This window comes from Ammospiza caudacuta, chromosome 7 (assembly GCF_027887145.1).
Source record: "Ammospiza caudacuta isolate bAmmCau1 chromosome 7, bAmmCau1.pri, whole genome shotgun sequence".
NCBI lineage: Eukaryota > Metazoa > Chordata > Aves > Passeriformes > Passerellidae > Ammospiza > Ammospiza caudacuta.
The window spans coordinates 708,803-729,950 of NC_080599.1; the positions used below are offsets into that span (position 1 = coordinate 708,803).

Below are 21,148 nucleotides of genomic sequence, written 5' to 3' on the forward strand. Positions count from 1 at the left end.
GGTAAAGCTCCTGTCAAGAGGTTCAGCTAAAAAGGGGGTGTCTGTAGCCACAGGGGCAGCATTTGCAGGGGAACCTCCTGGGCTTCTGTTCCCTCCACGGGAGAGTCTGTGGCAGCAGAGTCTGTAATTTCCTCAGGTTGCTGGGACAGGCAGGACAACTTCCAAAATGCAGACTGGGAGGCCTTCTCAGAAGGCCTTCTAAGGACTTTGTAGTTCTCCCCAGAACTCAGGGAAAGCTTTTATTCTAAATTTTGTAATGAAAGGATTTGACTGTCTATTTTGACCCTTGACAGAGTGCTAAAAGAGTGATTCCCTTTGCAGTGAAGTGCAAGTGCCAAAGCAGTGAGTGTCTGCTCCTGAGCCTGGAGCTGCTGCTGTGCTGTTTCACAATAGAACTGCCACGGCTCAGGGGGATTTGGGGCAAGCTTTTCTGGGTGACTGTTTTCAGCAACTTAATGGGAATTAGTGCATGCAACTTCTTTTTTGAAAGAAGTACCTGAAAGACAAAAGAACAAAAGCTGCTTTATCTGTTGGACAGAACAGAAGCATTGAATGTTGAAGAACAATTTGCATTTTCTTGATCATGTTTGTATTCATTTACTGGCTAAACTGGCCAAAGTGTAGGCACAACCAAGATTATTGTCCTGATCTCTTGCTGTCTGTGTGAAAGAACTATGTCATGTGGAGGGATGTTGATAAAGAAAAATGCTCTCTGTTTGGGTTGACCTCTTCTGTGGGATTCAGCAGCCCAGGTAGTTTTCTCACAGCACTTGTTCATTTTCCGTTGCCCACTCCAGGTCACCTGAAGCGTGTATTCAGAGGTGCTGATCCCGAGGTGAGTCAGAAAGGAACATTTCATGTTCCTGGTGCTTAGGAATTGTAGAGCAAGCTGTGAGCTTGGTCTGCGGCAGTAGAGTGTAGAGGGCCAGCTGGGTAGGCTGAAATAAAATCCATTTCCATGTCTGCAGCAGCAATAACAAAGGCATCACTGGCTATTTCCTAATTTTCCATTTCAGAACTTTCAAGGAATGAAAAGCTCATTTTGCAGAGAGAATGTTGCTTCTTGATAGTAGCCAGGGCGAAATGTCTAATTCAGAACTATTAGCAATTCTGTTGAATTAGCCCATTTAAATTTTGTTGCAGTGACTCAGAATCCCATTGTTATCAAAGTTTCTGATTTGTCCTTAGCAGAGCTGGTTGTAGAAATAGAGCTGAATAGATTAAAGTGCTGAATAGAAATAATGTTATCAATTATAGGTAACTTTGTGTCCCTCACACTGCTGTCTGTCCACAGATCACAGAACCAACAGCAGTCTCTCCTCTGGCTCCCTCTGCTCATGGAGAGGAGGCCGAAGAGGAGGCAAATGAGATGGATGAGCGCCAGCCTCCAGCTGTGCTCACACCACAGCCTGAACATTCTGGGCCAGTAAATGCCAGCTGTGTGTGCTGCTGTCTTTAGTGCAGGCCAGAGCTGCAAATTTCTGACCAGCCAGCACTTACTGTTGCTGGCTGGGGGTGCTGAGTGCTGGAGTCCTGCCAGGGCCTGGTGATTGCCCCCAGCCTGTGACAGCTGGACAATGGGCTTTGGTCTGTCACGTTTAGGCACCAGCTTCCTGGCATTTTGATAGGAGCCAGCCTGAAGCATGAAGGCTCCCTGTTCCCAGAGCAGGGAGCATGTCAAAGACACTGTGCTCAGCCTTGTTGGATACACAGGGGACACTGTGGCATGGAGAGACCTGTCCCCCTGCACAGACTGGCCAAGTTGCTGCAGTCACAAAAAAATGTTGATCTCACCACAAAAGCTCTTGGTGGTGCCTTGTCCCCACAAACTTCTTGGGTGTGCTTACTTGGGAGTATTTCAGAGACACACTGGGGATGTAGAGTTGCTGCTTGAAGTCAGGGATTTTGGTGCCTTTGTTGCCAGGTTGCTCTTTTGCCCCTTCAGGCAGAGCAGCCAGTAGCAGAGAAGATAGGTGCTCTGAGTCTGCCTGTTTCTTGGTCTTTGATAAGCTGCAAGGAGATGACTGTGTTGTCCATGAAGCTGTGGGGGGCCATTCTTGTCAGACGTGGCAAAAGAAACAAAGGGAATAGTTCTGAACCCTTCTTCTGAGGCAAAAACCAGACACTGCATGTGTCTGTCGATACCTTCTATTGTGTAGTCTGCTTTGAAAACTGCATTTGAGAACTGCATTGGAGCCTAGAGTGGGAGCAAAGCTGCAAGTCCTTGACTGCTGTCTTGTAATGCTAAACCCAGGAAGGCCACCTTGCAATGGTGCCTGCAGTATCTGAAGTGCAATGGGCACCTTTGTGGCTGGGGAGCAGCGTGGGCCCAAAGGATGCAGGGCTGGCGGCCGTGAGCAGCTGGAGATGAGGCAGCGTGGGGCCAGGGGGCCAAGAAGGCCAAGGGCACGGTGGCTGTGCCAGCAGCAGTGGGGCAGCAGGAGCAGGGCAGGGAGCGTGGCCCTGTGCTGGGCAGCGCTGCGGCCACAGCTGGAGTGCTGTGTGCAGCTGTGGGCCCTGGGAAGCAGAAAGTTATGGAGGGGCTGCAGCGTGGGCACAGAGGGACAGGGGAGCTGGGCAAGGGGTGCAGCACAAGGCCAGGGAGGAGGGGCTGAGGGAGCTTTAGCCTGGACAATGGGGGCTCTTGAGGGACCTTCAGGCAGACTGCCATTGATCCCTGCCTTGGATCCATAGAGCCAATGCTCAGCACGAGGGCTGTTTCCCTGCCAAACATCCCTTCACTGCATCCAAGTGCTTTAGACACTGGTGTGGGTAACACTTTCATATTTTGTTGATTTGTTTGTTTGCTAGAAGGAGAAGCCTTGTGCAATTTCTCCTTCTCCAGGGAGCAAGGGAGCATTTTTCTCAATCTTTCCTGCCCTTTTACAGCACTGGCAGAAATTCTGATAGAATTTTAATGTTCAAGGAGGCAGTTCTGGATAATGCAGTATTTTTGCACAAGAACACATAGTTTGGGGCAGGGATGTTGGTGCAGAACGAGCTGTTCTGGTGCCAGACCAGCCAGTAGGGCTTGCCCATCCTTTTCAAGTTAACGGCTCCCGTGTCTTTTGGCTGCCCAGGGAATCAGTGTGTGTTGTGTTTGGGAACTGAGTAGGAAATCAATGTCCTTGCATTCCAGCTGGTGCTCAGAGATTAGAGGAGCTGGGAGGGGCTGGGCTGCATTTCTGATTCCAGCCACTTTAGCACCATCAGTGTGGTCGAGTCCAAGCAAAGAACTTGCCCGAGCACAGATGCACAAAGAGAGCCGTTCCCAGTGCAATGCTCTGGGTCTGATTGCATTCCATAAGGACCTACATGCTCCAGATTCCCCAAGAGTGTGGGTTACTGAAGCAACAGGAGAGCAAGTTCAGGATGGCTGCTGGTTGGGGCACTGCTGCCGAGTGCTGATGTGTGTAGTGACAGAAAGGACAGGATTGATTCAGGGTGACCCCCATGTGGGGAATAATGTGCTTTGGCTCTATGATTAAGAAGGTTAAACAAATGCTTTCTTAAGCTATGTTATATTACACTAGTACTATATTAAAACTACACTAAAGAGATACTTCACTAAAAAGCTACTAAAGAAAAACTCGTGACTGTCTCCAGGCAGTCTTTTATCTAATTACCTAATCAATCTAAACAACTATCACTAAAATCCAACTAACAAATCACTTTCAGAAAACAATCACTATAACACATTCTTCATGTACTAAAAAACAAGAACAGCCAGTAGAGATTAGAATTGTTTTCTCTTCTTCTCTAAGTTTCTCACTACCTTCCCTTAAAAAAAACCTAGGAGAGAGAATTATATCTCTCTCCATTCAAAGAATGTAAATACCACAGTACAGTAAAAAGAGATTATAAAAGTGAGATCTGTCTGTCTATCTATCTATCTATTTAAATCTTCCTGACTCTGCTCCAAAGCAGTGGAAGATGCAAAGCTCACCTAAAGGCATCCCTTCAGGAGAGACAAACAGAACATGGCAGAAGCAGAGGGAGGCCCTCACCAGACCCTTGAGAACTGCCACTCCTTCCCTGTCAGCTGCCTGAGAGGCTGCTGGAGCTTCAGTCCCAGATGGCCCCTGACTGTAGGGCCAGGGTCACTGTGGAATCTGTGCCTCCCCTCGGGCAGAGAACGACCCAGGAGAGCAGCAGCACAGTGCTTTGGGAACGTGTGAGCCCAGCAGTGTGTGAGTCTTGGCCCACAAAGGGCGTATGGGAAGTTGAAACCCATCTTCTCTTGCTTTCTGTGCAGGTGCTTCTAGAGAAAGAGCAGGAGCACACTGCCTCATCTGAGCTGCCATGCCAGACTCAGGGAGAGCTGTTCCCTGCCCAAGAGCAGGAAGAGCAGCTCAGGCAGCAGGTGGAAGAGCCACAGGAGAATGGCCAGGTAAGCCTGACTGGCCAGGGCACAGAGGGAAGGGCAGGGAGAGGGGCATAAACCAGAGCTCTTGGGACTGAGGAGGCCAGGAGTCCCACAGGCACTGAAAGGACAGAGCCTTGCAATCTGCAGAGATCAGCACCAGCACAGGAGGGTTACAGTGGAAGCAGAGGTGGGTAGGGAAGCAGAAAGAAGGGGCTAAATAAATGTGATTTTGAGGCTAAAAGAGGGAAAAGCTGAGCTTGATGGCAGCTCTCAGTCACTTGCTCTGCTTTTGTGTGTGCAGAACATCAAGGCAGAGCCACAAGCAGACCTGCCTGAAGCTCAGAGTGCCATCATGGCAGTGAAGAGGAGGAATGAAGACATCCAAGAGGAGAAGAATCTCCCTATGCACAGGGGTAATCAACAAAAACAGGTGAATGAAGGAATGGCAGCCACTCCACTCATGAAAGAGAGTCCTTTCCATTGTTGTTTACAGAAAATTGACAAACAGATGCAGGCACAGCTGCAGGAAACTGAGGCTAGGACCAAGGCAAGGAAGAAGAGGCTAGACAAAAAAATTAAAATCATCAAAGAGAAAATTAATCGCCTCCTTCAGGAGCAAAAGGCTCTAGAAAAGCAAGTGAGGGAAATAGCAATCAGCACTGCAGTCACCCAAGGGTGGTTTCTGCCCTCCTTGCCTTTGCAGTGCAGAGCAGCAGGGGTGAGTGATGCCTCTGAGTGCCATCCTGATGAGGCCTCTGTCAGAGCTGCTCTCAGGGACACTTCCTGCTCTGCTGGATGTCAGCTGATGCTCTAGACAGTGGCATTACTCCTCTGGCCATTTAACCAGCAGTCATCCGAATGAACTCCTGCTGGCTTCTTCTAGGTGGCCTTGTTTCTTGAGGTGTTTTTGCAGGTGAACATGGTCACTCATAGATTTGGAATACGAGCTACAAGCTGTCTGTATCCCTTGCAGATCTGCTCCTGTCCTTTACTTTCTTCCCAGTCGATGACTCCTGGCTGACGGGGACCAGGTGTAGTCTCTGACTGCTTTGTTCTGTTTGACTTGAGGTGGAAGTGTTGCCATCCTACCTGGCAGCCTGCAGAGAGTTCCAGCAAATGACGGGCAACCAAGAGCCCCGAGGCTGGCATGAGGCCCAGGAACTGACCCATCCAGAGATGCTGCAGGATAAGCACATCCCGAGGAAGGTGCAGAAAAAGAGAATTTCATGGCAGGAGGTAGAACATTAGAATGAGGAGCTGCAAATGTATCTGCAGACCTAGGAGGGGGAAAGGAGTCTTTGGGAGGAAGTGGAGCGGTCGTTGCTGCAGTCATCCTTTAGAACAAGAAACTGGCTATGAACTCGAGTCAAACCAGCCTTTGCTTTTGACCATTTGGTTTCACAAGTGGACATCCAAAGCAATCCAGTTGAAGAGCTCTGCATGTGGCTGACAGCAGCTTCCTAAGGGCTTGCATTTCAAATGGCAATCTCTCTTGCATTTCAGGGCAATCTCTGCCACACCTTCCTGACATCAACTCATTTCTTGTCTCAGATCTACAGCGACTCTGACACTGAAGCTGCAGCAGAAGCAGCAGTGCCATCCCAAGGAGCCTTTGCTGCCCAGCTGAAGAAATGGAGCCTGAGCCCTTGGTTCACCTGCCGTGCTGACCCAGCTGCTGCTCAGCAACAGGAGATGGCGGGTGACTCTCTGGAGCAACAGAGTACGTCTGGTATCTTTCTTATCTGAGGGACAGTGTGTTGTGTGCACATGTCAGCATAGCTGTACCAAAGGGTTCTGATCAGTTTAGTGTCACAGAAGTGCTGGCAGTGCTCCGAGGCAGCAAGAGAGAGCTCTGGCTGTTCCTGCTGCCTCTGAGGGCAGGTTAGACTGGCTGGAGTTTGCCTGAGCTTCCCTCTCTGCCGAAGGCAGAAGCAGGGATTGTTCCTGGATCAGCAGAAGGCTGTGACTGCTTGAGTCCTAGCCACTGGCAGAAGCCCTGCTGAGATCAGTCTCTAGGAAAACACATCAAGCCCTTTGTGATTCTGCAGCACAACCCAATGAATCTGCTTCTTGCCCTTAACAGCTGCCAGTGCTGTGCTCTCAGATAAGATCTGGTGGGGTTGAGAAGAGAGCCCAGTGGATTCTGTGTCTACCACCACCTGTTGGGACAAAAAGGGCACTGATCTGCGCCTCGGCAGATCTCAAAGCCCATCCTGTTGTGTCCTGAATGGGGGCAACAGCTTGTCCGGGGCTCAGGCTCACTCTGGCTTCTTCCCATTAGTGCCTGTCAGTGCTCGTGCTTGGGCTTTGCCAGACTTGTGGTCGCTGTCCTGTCCCTGAGGGTTGGTGGGAATGCAGAGGCTGGAGCCTTCCTTAGCTGGGAGGGTTCGCTGCTGCCCGGCTGCTGCAGCATGGAGCTGTCTGAGGCCGCAGCCCCTGCTCTGGGCCGGCTTCTGCCTCGCACGGCCTGGGCTCACAAGAGGGTCAGCATCTCCTCTGGGCAGCTCTCTGTGTCACAGGGACGCCTGAGGAGCTCTGCTGTCCTCTGTGCCCGTGCCCGCTGTGCCGAGTTGGGAAGATGGGAACGTGTGCAGTGCCGAGAGGACGAGTGCAATGGGAGCGACTGATCCGCGCTGTCAGGGTGAAGAGAAGCGGCGTGGTTCTTCACGCGGGGCATGGGCAAGGGCGTCTTTGGGCTCAGCCTGCTCATAAAGGGTGAGGGTCCTGATGCTGAAAGCCCCGTGGGGATTGGTTCTAGCATGAGCTGCTCTGGTTTACAAATGCAGAGGCATTCTTCTGGCAAACTGCTGCAAGGTGGAAAAGATGGGAACACTTGGCAATATTCCTCCTGTTCTGAACTTGGCATCTGTTCAGAGGAATTGATTGTAGATGTCCTGGTGCACTTAATCTTAGCAAGTAGGAAACCTTTTCTAAATCTCACAGTGATTATTCCCAAGAAAACAAAGGCACTATTAGTTCCAGCTCTCCTTAATGTTTCTAGATGACAAACTTACTTGCCTTGGTAGGTATTCTCTTCTGGTCTCAGTCTCCTCTGAATGTATCTCCCTGTGCTTCCCTGTGTGCCTGCTGTCAAGAGGTCTCTCACTTAAAAGAATGCTGGAAATCAGTCTCTGTGCCAGCCACTTGTGCTGGGGGCCTGCTGTTCTTTTCTTGTTGTTCCAGTGGCTGTTCCTGTTGTTGTTAGCCAGCTGTCCACAAAGGGAGGGCTCAGAGCTCCAGACAGTGGGGCTGCCTTTTGTATGTCCTAGAAGGTAAGATGTCTGCTTTTAAGTGAACATCTTGCATTTTGTTTCCCTCAGGGAGAATGGTGAAGATGGAAAATCCTATTCTAAAATACATTGAACTGGAAAATATTGGCAGTGGGTGAGTCCAAGCTATGTTAATTTTACAAAACTATGCATCAGATGTTTTGCTGGCGGAATAGGTATCAAGTGTGAAGTCAGACAAGCTGCAAATGTGTTCAGGCACTGGGCTTAGATTTTCAGTGCTGATCAGAATTTCTAAGTGTGCTCAGAAGGCATTGTCAAACACATCTCAATGCTTCCAGTGTCCTGCAGGTCTGCGATATTTACAGCACAGATCACCTGTGTGGGCTGGCTTTCACTGCAAGATCTAAATGGCTTCTCCTCTCTCTGCTTCTCTTTTGTTTCTAGGACTTTTGGAGATGTTTGTAAAGCACTTGAGACTGCCACAGGAGGAGAGGTAAATGTCAACAGCCCCTGCAGACTCTGCTGCACTTGAGGGCTTTCCCCTCTGGTGTGAGCTGTGGCTGGAGCTTTGGGCAGAGCTGTGCTGAAAAGGCACAAGAAGCACAGAGCAGCTGGGTGCCAGCCCACAAAACACATTTGGGACTTTGTCCTCCTCAGCTGCCGGAAGGAAGGCACGGAGGGCAGCGGTTCCTTTCAGAGAAGGACGCGCTCACTCGCTCTCCATTGCTAAAACAAAGGCACTACCTTCGAGCACCTCACTGATCTTTGGGGCTACAGCTTCAGAGTCCTGGATTCTCATTTCTGGCTGCCAGCAAATCCATCTGAAAGTTACTGGTAGTTCCTTAGCCACCTGCAGTGCTGCACTTGGGAACTGCACATAGAGAGAGATCTGCAAGGCGTCCCTGAAAGCCCTAAGCCCTGCCCATATCACAAGATGTATCCACAGAGTATTAAGGCATGGATTCCTTCTTCTGAGTCCCAAACAAAGCAGCAGAGAGTGTGGTCAGAGGTTTGTGGGTGATAACTGAGACACTGCTGTTACCAAGTGGTCAAGGCCAAATGTCAGTGGCCCCACGTGTCCTGTAACTGGCTCCCAAGGGAGCAGAGAAATGGGCTGTTGGAATGTCAGTTCCTGATTACTGCAGTGCCTAATCACAAGGCAGTTTGGCACAGCTCAGCTGTGTCATTGCAAAATCACTCGCTCCGTGTGCCTTGTGGTCTCGTGCCGCCAACCTCTCAAGTTACTGATTTTCAATGTCGTTTTAGGTGGCCATCAAGAAAATACAGCTTCAAGGACTGAGGAAGAAGGAACTAAAAGTCAACGAACTCATGGTCATGAAGGTGAATAGAAATCCCAACCTGGTCAACTGTTTAGACAGGTGAGTTGTGCTTTTGTCCCATGCATGTTTGTTTGCATGTTGCAAACATGCAAGGTAAAATCCCACTTTGGTCACTGGCAGAAAATAGAGCTGTAATTATTGGCTAATTATTATTGCTCTTTTCATCTCCAGTGGATGGGAAGAGATTGCATTTTGTCTGCATTAGTCTTCGCTGGCACATGATATTTGAAAATTGTTCAAAAACCCGGATGAGTTGTGTCTTACTAAATCAATGATCTCTATATTCACAGCCACCACTTTGTTTTGGAGCTTGATTTTTTCCAAGTGTCTTCTTATGTCCAGGTAAACTAACAAGGATTTCCCTTGGATTGTTGCCACTGTTTTCCATTGCTTTGCATGCCAGGAAGACTAGGTGCTTTTTTTCCAGAAACACCATGCATGACAGGTTTTTTTTATCTGGGCTGTTACTAAACTGCACATTTTGCTTGCTGCCCATCTAAGACATCTTCTTTTTTGCAGCTGTGCCTTTCTCCTTGAGACTGCACAGATGGCAAACAATGCACAGCCAAGAGGGAATGTCTCTTCCTTTATTTTGTCTTTGTCTCAAAGGGACCTGAAAAGAAGAACCAACCTGTCTTTTCCAAACAGCAACTTAGCCATGTACATTCATCTCCATGCCCTTGTTTCCTTCTTTCAGCTACCTTGTGGGTGAGGAACTGTCCCTGGTTATGGAGTACATGGATGGAGGCACTCTGAGCAATGTCATCAGCCAGACCTACCTGTCGGAAGATGAGATGGCAGCCATCAGTCGGGAGGTCAGCAATCCCATCTGTGTTTCCAAGGGCTTGGGCAGCATTGTCTGGGAAACAGGGCCTCAGAGCTGGAGTGATTTCCTGTGCCAAGCTTTGTTTCTGTGTTGCTGCTATTCTATGGGCAAGTAAATCATCTCAAGGGAAAGGCCTGCCAGTGCCCCTGCACTCCCTGTACTCAGTGCCAGTACTCTTATCTCCTGCTGTTGTATTCTCGCTCTGTCTCTTGTATTTGTATTTGCTGTTCTCCACCTTGCCTCTCTAAATGTTTGCCTGGAGTCTGTCTTCACTGCATTCCTTGCCTGTAAAAGCAAAGATGCTGGTGGCAGGATTTGAAATGACCAGAAAAGAAAAAATACTCATTTCTCAGAGTCCTCAGCTGAAAAGGATAGAAGTGCAGCCAAAATGCTCTTTGCTTCTGGAAAGTGACTGGTGTGATACTTCCAAGCCTGTGCTGAGGCCAGCAAGAAAATCTTTTCCATGCAGCCTCCCACCCAAAAGTGATCCACTAAACACCAAGGGAGGGACTTTTCCTTTCCAAACCCCTCCTTTGTCCTCTGCATGGAAAAAGCAGGTCCACTGCAGCAGGAGTTGTCCTGGCTGGTTTGCAGGGGACAGCCTACAACAGCAGGTGCTGTTGCTCTTTCAAAAGCTGACGTGCCTTTCCTCAGAAAGGTCCTGCGCTGCAAGTGTTGGAGCAGCAAGCTCTTCCTCTCAGTGGCCATTACTGTTCTGCCCTTACTCCCCATTCCCCTGGAGAGGGAATCTTTTAGATTCTTTGTTTCCTTTCTTGTGTGATGAAATCACATCACTCATTTTTGCCCTCCTCTTTCTGTTTTCTCACTCAGTGCCTGCAAGGACTGGATTTTCTTCATTCAAACCATGTCATCCACCAAGATATGAAGAGCAGCAACATCCTTCTCAGAACTGACGGTTCTGTCAAGCTGGGTCAGTGTATTCTTGGTCAGGTGCAGCGTTCCAGGCATGTGGGTGTGGGGCTGCTTGGTGTAACTGCCAGCTCCCCAAAAATGGTGTTGGTGGCAGTGCAGGGACCCCTGCTGCGAGCTGAGGGCACAGTTGCAACATGCACAGAGGTAGAAGGAACCACAAGCAGTCAAGAGTGGCCTTGCTCTGTGTGTGTCCCTTCTAGACAGAGGTATCTACAATCTAAAGCTTCAGGGGAATGAAGTCCACTGCTGTGAGCAGCATTAAGAAACCTGGGTTTTTTTGGAAGTGGCCAATTCCATACTCCCTTGGCTAAAGCCCCAAGGAAATCGAGTGTGGACAGTTCTCCAGGAGATTCAACAGCACATTCTTAGCCTGAGAGTGGGGAATTCTTTTGCTTGGTTTCCTAATTGGAGCTGGCTTTCACGGTTTGTTGTTTTCTCCACAGCTGACTTTGGCCTCTTTGCTCAGCTCAGCCCTGAGCAGGGCAGACGGAGCTCCGTGGCCGGCGCTGCTGGGTGGCTGGCGCCTGAAGTGGTGACAGGTCAACCATGTGGCCCCAAAGTGGACATATGGTCTTTGGGAATCGTGGGCATCAAAATGGTGGAACGAGAAGTTCCTTCCTGGAATGCAACTCCTGTCTTGGTAAGGTGCAAATACTCACTGATCCCACTGTCTTTCTCACCTGTCCTGTGTTCTGTGTGCCATTGGACAAAATCCCATTGCCATCTCCTGGCACCTCTTCCACCAAGGTCTCCTTCTAAAAATGCCCCTGCAACACATCAGCATCTGCTGTAGCTTTGGTTGTATCAGAAAGGGAAGTGGCAGTTCAGAAACCTAACCAGTTCAGAAACCTGCCATTTTGGCCTCCAGCCGCGCCTGACATTTCCCACTTGTTTTTTGAACAATGTTGAAACTCTGTTTCTGAAGGACAAGAATTTTTCAGTGGACAGGGTAGACATGTGATAAATATCCTGAGAAATAGAGGTTAGACCTTCCCAGTTTCAATTTTATAGAAAACATAGGAAAAAAGGAAAAAGAAAAGTAAACAAAAAAGGAAAAGAGAAAAAAACCTACTACCAAAGCAATGCCCAAGCAGTTCTGCTGGCTTTTTCATTTTTTAAATGCAGCTCTTCTCTTCCATTCTGTAGCATCTTTTCCAAATCCTGTGGTTGTTGAAACTTTCAGGCTTTCAAGTCATCTGTACATTGTTCAGTCACATGTGTGGGTGGCCTGGATAAGTTTTGGATGTGTTTTTCTCCAACTGCAGTTAGAATTGTTTGCCAAACCCTTGGCTGTTTCTTGGTACTTTAACAAGTTGATGAGCTTGCAGGCAGGTGCCTGGGCTGGGATCCAACATGGGCAGTTGACACCGGTGCTGTGTTTCTTTAGCACAGGAGCAGGGCCATCCCTGGCCTGCACTGTTATCATGACAGGGAGGGCTCCAGCTCCCCACCATGGCCAGTGGCTGAGCTCAGCTGAGAGTCAGGATAAAACCCTCTTTGTCACCTCTGGTGATGTGGGAAAAGGACAGAAAGCCACATAAATTATTTGTACACAAGGGGAGTGCATTGCCATTTCTGGCTTTGAAATTCTCCTTTGGCTTAAAGAGGCTAATAGCAAAGTCTCTTTGGTCACCATCTATTTCAGTGCCATGAGCACAGAGTTATCATGACAGTGGTGGGCATTTTTATGGAGACTCCAAGGCCTCTTGCCATTGTTCTTTTTGTCTATTTGAGATGGATTCTGCAAGTTGAGGTTTGAATAGTTCCAAGTTGGTGTCCTATGTTTCTAAATACCATCTTGCAAAAGCAGAATGAGCTCTCTCCCCCTGACTTGTCAGCGTGTTAGAGCTTGGTTCCACATGAACCACACTGGATAATGATCAGTCGATGTCTTGCCAATCTACACTGTAATTCCTTGGCCTGAGGAGTATGAGAAAGACCTGCTGAGCTCCATGGACACTGTCAGCTGCATGGAAGTGAGCATCCTTGGCCTTGCTGAAGAAACTGGAGCTCAGCTTAGGTTAGATGCTCTCGAGCAGGAGAAAGGCTGGAATCCTCAGGGGTTTCCAGAGGCCTGCGTGCCCAGAGGGACTGAGTTCTGGGGAGCAGCTGGATGTTTCTGCACATCATGGAAAGGGATTGCCAGACAGCTCAAGCCTCACCACAGGCAAATACTCCCCAGCTCTTCTCAGGCAACATTTGCTTTGGTTTTCAAGTTGTTCCCAGTTGTCTGTCTGTGAAGATGCCCCTAAAACCACAAGGCAAGCCTCTCAGAACTGGTGTTACATTTCCAGAAATGAAGAAAAGAAGCCCAAACACATGGAAGTTGCTAAGGCACTGGTTTTTAGACAGGAACTTAACCCCCTGTGCAGTTTCTTCTCACTGGGAAACATGCCTGAAACCTGGGCATGAGGGTGTAAAGGCCACAGAGTCTCTTCTGCTTCTTGTGCAGTGCTGCTGAAACACTCAGTGACCGTGTTTCTCTCCCAGCCCAAGCCACGTTCTGCCCGTCACCAAGCCAGAGCCTGGTGATGTGGAGAGCCTGCCAAAACCTCCCATTTGTTTCCTGGCACTTTCTGGGATGGGCCTACCATTCATGCATTGACTTGAGTAGCCAAATGAGTAGAGGGTGACCGTAAGGATGGAACCTCTCCTTATGATTTGACCATGAAAGGTTTTTCTTTTCCATGTAAGGAAAGCAGAAATTTTCAGACTGCTGAGAAACAGAGCTGCAGGTGGCTCCTGCGTGTCCAAGCAGGCGTTTTCATCCCAGTACATTTGTGCATGGATCATAATGTGTCTGTGTTGAAGATGAGATTCCAAAGATTTGTTTCCTTACCTGAGGAATACCTGGTGGATTTCCTTTCTTTCCCTCCAATTCCCATTCTTTTCAAGAACAAAGCAAAAAGCTTGATTAGTTTTGTTTTGTGGCAGCTGTGCTTAAGGGACCAAGAAGCACTGCAGAAATACTTTCCATGTACTAACCCTTGGATACAGTAGAGTTAGTATAGCAAAGTCCTTCTTCCAAAAGGCTTCTCAACCTGGTATGAATCGTCAGGGAAGGAAATGTGCTTGTGCTGATGTAGTTCCCACTAATTAGGTCAGTCAATGTAATCAGCTGCCAAGGCAAGATCTGTGAGATGTTGGAGAGGCTGTGGCTGCATCAGGGTTTGGGTTTTTGGTTGGTAAAGGAAAGTCATCTCTGGGTCTCTGCCAGGGCAGAAACTGCCACTGCAGAGTGGAGCTTAATCAGTGGGATCTGGGAGAGCAGTGACAGATGGGAAAGAAGCAGGTGGAGCCTGGTGTCTCCTTTTTCCCCAGCCCCAACTCCTGATAGCCACAGGAGGAAGACAAAAGCTGCAGCAGCCCAACCTATTTTCATCTTGCCTGCGTGACTTCCTCAGCTGCTGCCTGCAGAGAGACGAGGCGCGGCGCTGGTCTGCCAAGGAGCTCCTGCAGGTAAAATGTGAAGGGGCTGCAGGTGAAACAGGCTCTGAGGGATGGGCTCCTCCTCCACTCAAGTCCAAAGCATCAGATGAGCCCCCTTCCTCCTCACCTCCACTCTTGGTGCTCTTCAAATGAAAATGGTGAGGAATCCTAGACTGGGCTAGGCTGGCAGGGCCCTGCAAATGTCCTCTGGTGCAAGTGTCCTGCAATGAGCAAGGACATCTTTAAAGACATCCAGTTTCTCAGAGCCCTTTCCCACTGGAGCCGGAATGGTTGCAGGGATGGGGCACCTACAAGCTCTTGGGGCAAGCTGTGCCAGGGTGGCACCATGCTCCGAGTAAACAAGTTCTGATTAGATCCTATTTGTGTTAAAAAATATTCACCCACATCCTATTGTAACTGGCCCTGTTAAAAAAGATGTCCTCCACTTTCCTCAAAGCCACTCTGAAGTTTTGGAAAGTGGCAATAAAGTCTCCCTGGGGCCTGTTCTTGACAAAACTGAGCAACCCCACCTCTCTCTGCATTTCCTGAGTCAGAGAGGTCCTCTGGCTGTTTCTGTCACCTTCTTTTGTAATTTGGTGAGGTGTTCAGTTTTATGTAATGGCAAAAGAATTGAAGTAGAGCAATGCAGGGTACAGAGACATGAAATGGTGGTGGAGGAACCCAAGGAAGCCAGTCCCAGCTGAACAGTCAGAGATTTGGCTGTGGGCAGGAGGGGCTGTGGCAGGCTCACTGTGAGCCTCTGAGGGGCCCTGGTTGGTGCCCCCCAGCCCACCCTCAGAGGTTTCTGCCATGCAAACAGGGACAGCTGGGAGGGACTTGTCCCAGCCCCATCTGCTGCCTGGCACGCTCAAGCAGACGGGAACTGTGCCAGGGTTACTGCCAGGTTGTGTGGCAGAGAGGGAACTGCAGGGCCCAGTGCCACTGGGCTGGCCCTGCTGGGAAGGAAGGTGCCATCCAGCACACGAGGGGCAGGACATGGAAAGGCAGACACTGCTTTCTGTCCCTGTGGCAATCAGCACAGTGCCTGTCTTTCAAAGACAGGGACCAATGAGAGGCTTTGGAGTTTCCTGAAAAGAAGAAACTCCAAGGACAGAAAGCACCATTTCTAGAGCACTGGCAGGGCTAAAATCTCAGCAAGATGAAGACACCTGTATAAATGGATGAGTGGGATTCTGGGCCAGGTTTGCCTGTGATGGCAAGGTCTGCACATAAAGATGGAGGTGTAGACAGTTCCATTGTTCCTCTTCCTGCATCCTTCTAGGAGCAGGAGGAATCCTGTGAAGCACTGAGCTTGGAAAGTCATGGTTCATTGTTTTTTGTTGATCTGTTTTTTTTCCCTTTGGGCAGCATCCATTTGTAAGATTTGCTGAGCCTGCGTCCAGCCTGGTGCCACTGATTGTTTCAGTGAAGAAGAGGAAGGAGACAAGAATGTGATAATCACATCAGGACCATTTATTCCTCAATCAGTTTAGAGTAGGATTGTAGGTTAGGATTAGGATTAGGATTAGGATTAGGATTAGAATTAGGATTAGGATAAGGATAAGGATAAGGATAAGGATAAGGATAAGGATAAGGATAAGGATAAGGATTAGGATTAGGATTAGATTAAGGATAAGGATGAAGATAAAGATAAGGATAAGGATAAGGATAAGGATAAGGATAAGGATAAGGATAAGGATAAGGATAAGGATAAGGATTAGGGTTAAGGTAAGGGTTAGGGTTAGAGTAGGATTGTCTAATAGGACTGCAGAGTAGGATTGAAAATCAGTAAAGTTTCTGAAACCACAACTCACCTTGAAGATTCCCTTCCTTCTCACTCTGCGAATAAACTCGAGAATTCCTTCTGAATTGTCTGTTGTTTCTTAAAGGTGGAAAGTGAAACAGTGTCTTTGGCATGGTGTGAAAGTGGGGAAGGATGTTCTTCATTCATCCTCTCCAGACCACACTGCCTTTGGAATATGGCCCACGGGTCTGTTTTTGGCCATCTTTGGTACTTCTATTTTAGGCAGAAAGGGCAATGGCATTTAAAGGCAAAAGCACAGGAAGAATGGGGCAGCCCAAACATCTTATACAGATGCAGGCCTTCAGCTGTGACTGGAGAGCATTGGGGCTCCCTAAATGCAATAATCTCTTTGGCTGGAGGAGAGCCTTGCTCAAGTGAGAAAGCAGAAAGATCAGAGAGGGTGCTCGGGAAGGTCTCCTGTGGCGCAGAGCTGTCAGCGCCTGTGAGGTGAGAGCGGGCCCGGCCTTGCCTGGGCTGGAGCCCCAGCAGAGCCCCAGCAGAGGCCGGAGCAGCCTGAGCCCCAGCAGAGGCAGGCTGGAAGGAGGCCCTTGGAACTGCAAGAGGCAGCAGCCGGGCCCTGGGTGCCTCTTCCTGGGAGCGGGTGAATCCTCCGCCCTCAGAGCCCAGGTGGCAGCTGGCTGCTGCTGAGGGGAAGCGCAGCCGTGCTGGGCACAGCCCAGCCTGGAGGCCATGGCCGTCTGGAGTGTGCCCAGGAGCAGAGAAAGGCCAAGGGCAGCCGCGGGCCGCTGGGCTGGCTGAGGATTGCTCCTCTTATGCCGGCTGCCCTGCAACTCCTGGCAAATGCCAGCAGTGTGTGCAGCACTCTGGGCACCGGGGCAGGGAGCCGGGCTGCTCGGCAGGCTGGAGCACAGGGCAGCTCATTCAGGCCCGGCACTTGTGCCAGGGAAGCGAGGCCAGCGTGAGGCAGGGACAGCTTGGCAGGGCCCATCTGCAGGAGCCAGCGCCTCACGCAGCTCTGGGAGGAAGCGCCTGCAACCCTGCAGTTCTGCACTGAGCCAGAGCAAAGGTGTGAGATGCAGAGTGTTTGGCAGAAATATTCAGGCCCACCAGGCCAGCCTGCTTTGTGCTCTCTGGCGCACAGCAAGCGCTGTGCAATGCAGCTCTGAGCTGCTGGGAGAGAGGCAGTCGGGGATCTGCCTGAGGTGAGTCAAGGGGTTAGCTGAAAATGTAATGAGGATAACTGAAAAGTGCAGATGGGTTGAGGGCTCAGCTGGGAATAGAATTGGGATAGTAGAAGATTGCATATTTTAGTTAAGATTTTAAAAATTAGGTAAGAAACTAATTTAGTAATACAGGTAGCAGAAATCATGTGCCTTAGTTAAAGAGTACCAAATATATTAGGAACATCAAGCTAGGAGTGACAGGGATAGAGGAAGCAATTGTGAAGAAGCTGAGACCATAGAAAGACCTTGCCTTAAGAATAATTGAACAGTTAGGAGAGGCTTGGACCATGAGCAGCAGGTCAAAAGGTCTTGCCAACTGGCCATGGGAGGAGAGTTCACCATGAGGAAGATGGCTTTCTTCCTCCCATACAACCACTCCCTCATTTCAAAATCCCACCGATCCAGTTAAGGGAATACAATTGCGCAGCTGTAATAGATATTCAGCTGATAAAAATGCGAAGCAGGCAGGTAATAATTATGTATTATGGGTCCTTAGAAACATAATGTAAATTCTTTTCTGTAGAAATAGAGAGCAGGAGTCTGCAACTCCTTGCACGTGTCTCTGGAAACTAGTTCACATGTGACCACGGCTGCAATAAATATCCTTCTTTTCTACTATAATTAGTTGAAGAGTCATCTGTCCGTGCTTCAAGGGTTATGCTGGAGTAGTGAACTGATTTGGATGGGAGCAGAAGAGTTTCAGCAGGCAATTTTTGGAAGAGATGGAAGGCTCTTGTGGCTGAAGGGAAAGCCATTTGGAATGGAGAAATGATCCCAAAGTCCATCCAATTGTATCTTTGTGTCTGAATTTAAATCAGAATTATTATAGATAGCTTCATGCAATTTGTCTACAAATTTATCAAAGACTTCATTCTTTCTTTGACAAATCTGTGTAAAAGACATAGTGTGTAACTTATCTGGAAGTGCAAGAAATGCTTTACATGCTAGTTGTTGGCTCATCTGTAAGACTTGATCAATGCTCCTAGCCTGGGCAGTGGCAGTAGCCCCGGGCCCTTTGCCAAGTAACTGTTGTGCTGTTAAACCATACAGAGGATCACCCTGCACTCTAGGTCTTGCAGCTTCTTGAGCACACTTTTCCTCCCAGCTTTTATGAAACATCACCTGCTGATAGGGTGGCATTCTAAGTCTTATTAGGGTATGCACATCAGCTGGAATTAAAGCGTTAGATGGAAAAACATACTGCAGAAGTGACTGTGCAAGTTGGCATTTTCAACCAAATTGTGAAAATGCAGCTCTCATCTTTTCTAAAATCTTCCAATCGAAAGGTTCTCAAACTCTACTTGCAGCATTAGTTACTACAAGAAAAGCTTCTACATCATTGGAGAGAAAAGTCCCTTCTACAATAGCTTCTGCAATAACTTTTTTCTACTTTTGTTTCTCTTTGGTGGAGATAAAGCTTGGCCTGCAATTCCTCAGAAAGGATTAGGAGGACCATGCTAGTTTGGGAAATTGACACTGTTTCCCCCTAGCATTCAACAGATGCTTGACATCAGGCACAAATTCCAACGTCCAAAATGTAGTGAGCATCTATTAGGCTCAGACTGCAAGGATAATGTAGAATTGTGGAATTGGCCTTCGGTTATCCTGGCATCACCTTTTACACCAGGATTAGCTTCATCACAGGCCCTTACATCATTCAAATGATTGGCTTGTTGGACAGGAAAACAAATTAACATTACATCTGCAATCAAGAATGAGCTTACCACTGATGTAGGTAGCATACACCACGCTGTGTTACAGGATAGGACTGCTATAAATTTTTTGTTGCTAGCACAAGGAGATGAGCGTGAAGATTTTGAAGGGATGTGTTGCATGAATCTCTCTGACCACTCTGGATCTATTGACAAGAAATTGTCATTGCTTAAGGAGAATATGAAAAAGCTCGCAGTGGTTGAGAATTCTTTTGATGAGTGGCTAAAATCCTGGGGAATAACAGGCTGGCTCAAGGATTTAGTACCCTTTGGCATAATGATACTTTGTCTTCTTGTTTCAATTCTGCTTGTAGTGCCTTGCTGTGCAGAAAATAATTGAGCGTGCTTTGAAATCAGTCTGGCTTGTGCAAAAACAAAACCGGGGAACTGTTGAGAGTTTTTTGCAGATTGAGGAGTTCTTGCTAGACAAGGGCCATATTCAGCCGATGCACAATCCAACCTGCTTGTACTAATGGACAATGGACACATTCACAAACAATGGATAATGGACATATTCAGAAATGGGGTTGGTATATCCTTGAGAAAAATACAAGAAGAGCCATCAGGACTCAGCAAGTTTGACAGCAAGCTTGGGAAAGAAGGAAAAAATTGAACCATGAGTGGGCCAGAAGACGACAGCAAGACGCGTGAAAAATTAGGTGATCCAATCAGCATTCTAATTTAGATGTGTAAACAGCTAGGATTAACCAATCATGTATTAGCTAGAGACACGTGGACAGTAGAGATTTATTGTAAATATAGTCTTTTTAGGGATAATAAATTTGGCTTCACTGGATCATATTGGTTGTGGTGTGATATCCCTGAACCTCCGCACCCCGCACAAGGGCAGCTGGGGAGGCCCAGCCTGGGCAGCAGCAGAAAGGAATTTCTCTGGCAGGGCACGGCTGTGGTGCAGAACGTCCCCAGCAGGAGCCTGGAGCAGCCCCAGGCTCTGTGTGGGCAGGCAGGGGCAGGCAGGAGGCAGAGCTGTCAGCAAAGGAAGGGCCCAGCCAGGTGGGGAAGCCGGGGGATGCCGACAGCCTGCAGGGACAGAGGCGCAGGGCAGGGACACCGTGGGACAGCCTGGGCTTCACAGGGCACAGGGACGGGCAGCAGCTGCAAGACAGCCCTGCCAGAGCCAACATGGGCAGCACTTTGGCCATGGCTGCTGGCCCTGGGCCTGAGGCCACAAGGGGACAAGTGACCCTTGCAGGCCTGGAGCCTCATTGCCTCCTCGTCCCTGATCAGCAGCCTGGCAGGGGCTGACATGCCAAAACGAAGCTCACAGAAGTTGCAAAAGCAGGGAAAAAAGTCAAGAAGGAAGACAAAACTTAGGGAGCAAGATATGAGGGACATGGCATGGACACTTCAGAAAACAACCAAAAAAAGAAAGAAATCTTTCCCAAAGTCAAAGCCATCAAAAGGCATGGCATGCAATCAAGGGCAGGGACACGCACCAAAGATTCCTCTATTGGTCCCCATTGAAATCGCAAGATTCCTTTTCTCTTCCCGAAAGGAAATTTTGGGAAGGGAAAAAGAAGTCTTGCGAATCCCAAAAGAAAGGCTTCCAAAAATTCTGGAAAGGAGATAGGTTCAAATGAAATGCAATTGAAAAAAGCAGAAAATCAGGAAATTTAGTGTCTTCAAAAAATAGGCTGTGAGGAAATCAGCTGCATTGCAAAGGAAGAAAACATGCCAAAACTAAGCTCACAGATATTGCAAAAGCAGGGGAAAAAGTCAAGAAGGAAGACAAAACTTAGGGGGCAAGATGTGAGGGACATGGCATGGACACTTCAGAAAACAACCAAAACAAGATAAAAATCTTTCCCAAAGTCAAAGCCATCAAGAAGCATGGCATGCCATCAAGGGCAGGGACATGCACCAAAGATTCCTCTATTGGTCCCCATTGAAATCACAAGATTCCTTTTCCTTTCCCGAAAGGAAATGAAATTTCCTTTCGGGAAAGGAAAAGGAATCTTGTGAATCCAAAAAGAAAGGCTTCCAAACACTCTGAAAAGGAGATAGGTTCAAATGAAATGCAATTGAAAAAAGCAGAAAATCAAGAAATTTAGTGTCTTCAAAAAATAGGCTGTGAGGAAATCAGCTGCATTGCAAAGGACCAAAACATGCCAAAACTAAGCTCACAGATGTTGCTAAAGCATAATATTTATCCCCACTGAAGGCTAAAACAGAAAAGAATGACCTGCAAACACGCTGGAATGGAGACACCATCAAAGGAATTGCAATTGGAGGAGAAAAAAAGAAAACTTGGGAAATTTAGTGACTCTAAGAAAATGGCCCGGGATTATATCAGGTGCAATGCA

The 21,148-nt window shown here is 48.4% G+C and overlaps 1 pseudogene; it reads right to left on the minus strand.

Annotated features, from left to right (window-relative positions):
• LOC131560141 (zinc finger protein 850-like) overlaps positions 1 to 21,148 on the minus strand; it is an 886,257-nt pseudogene that overhangs the window by 382,269 nt on the left and 482,840 nt on the right.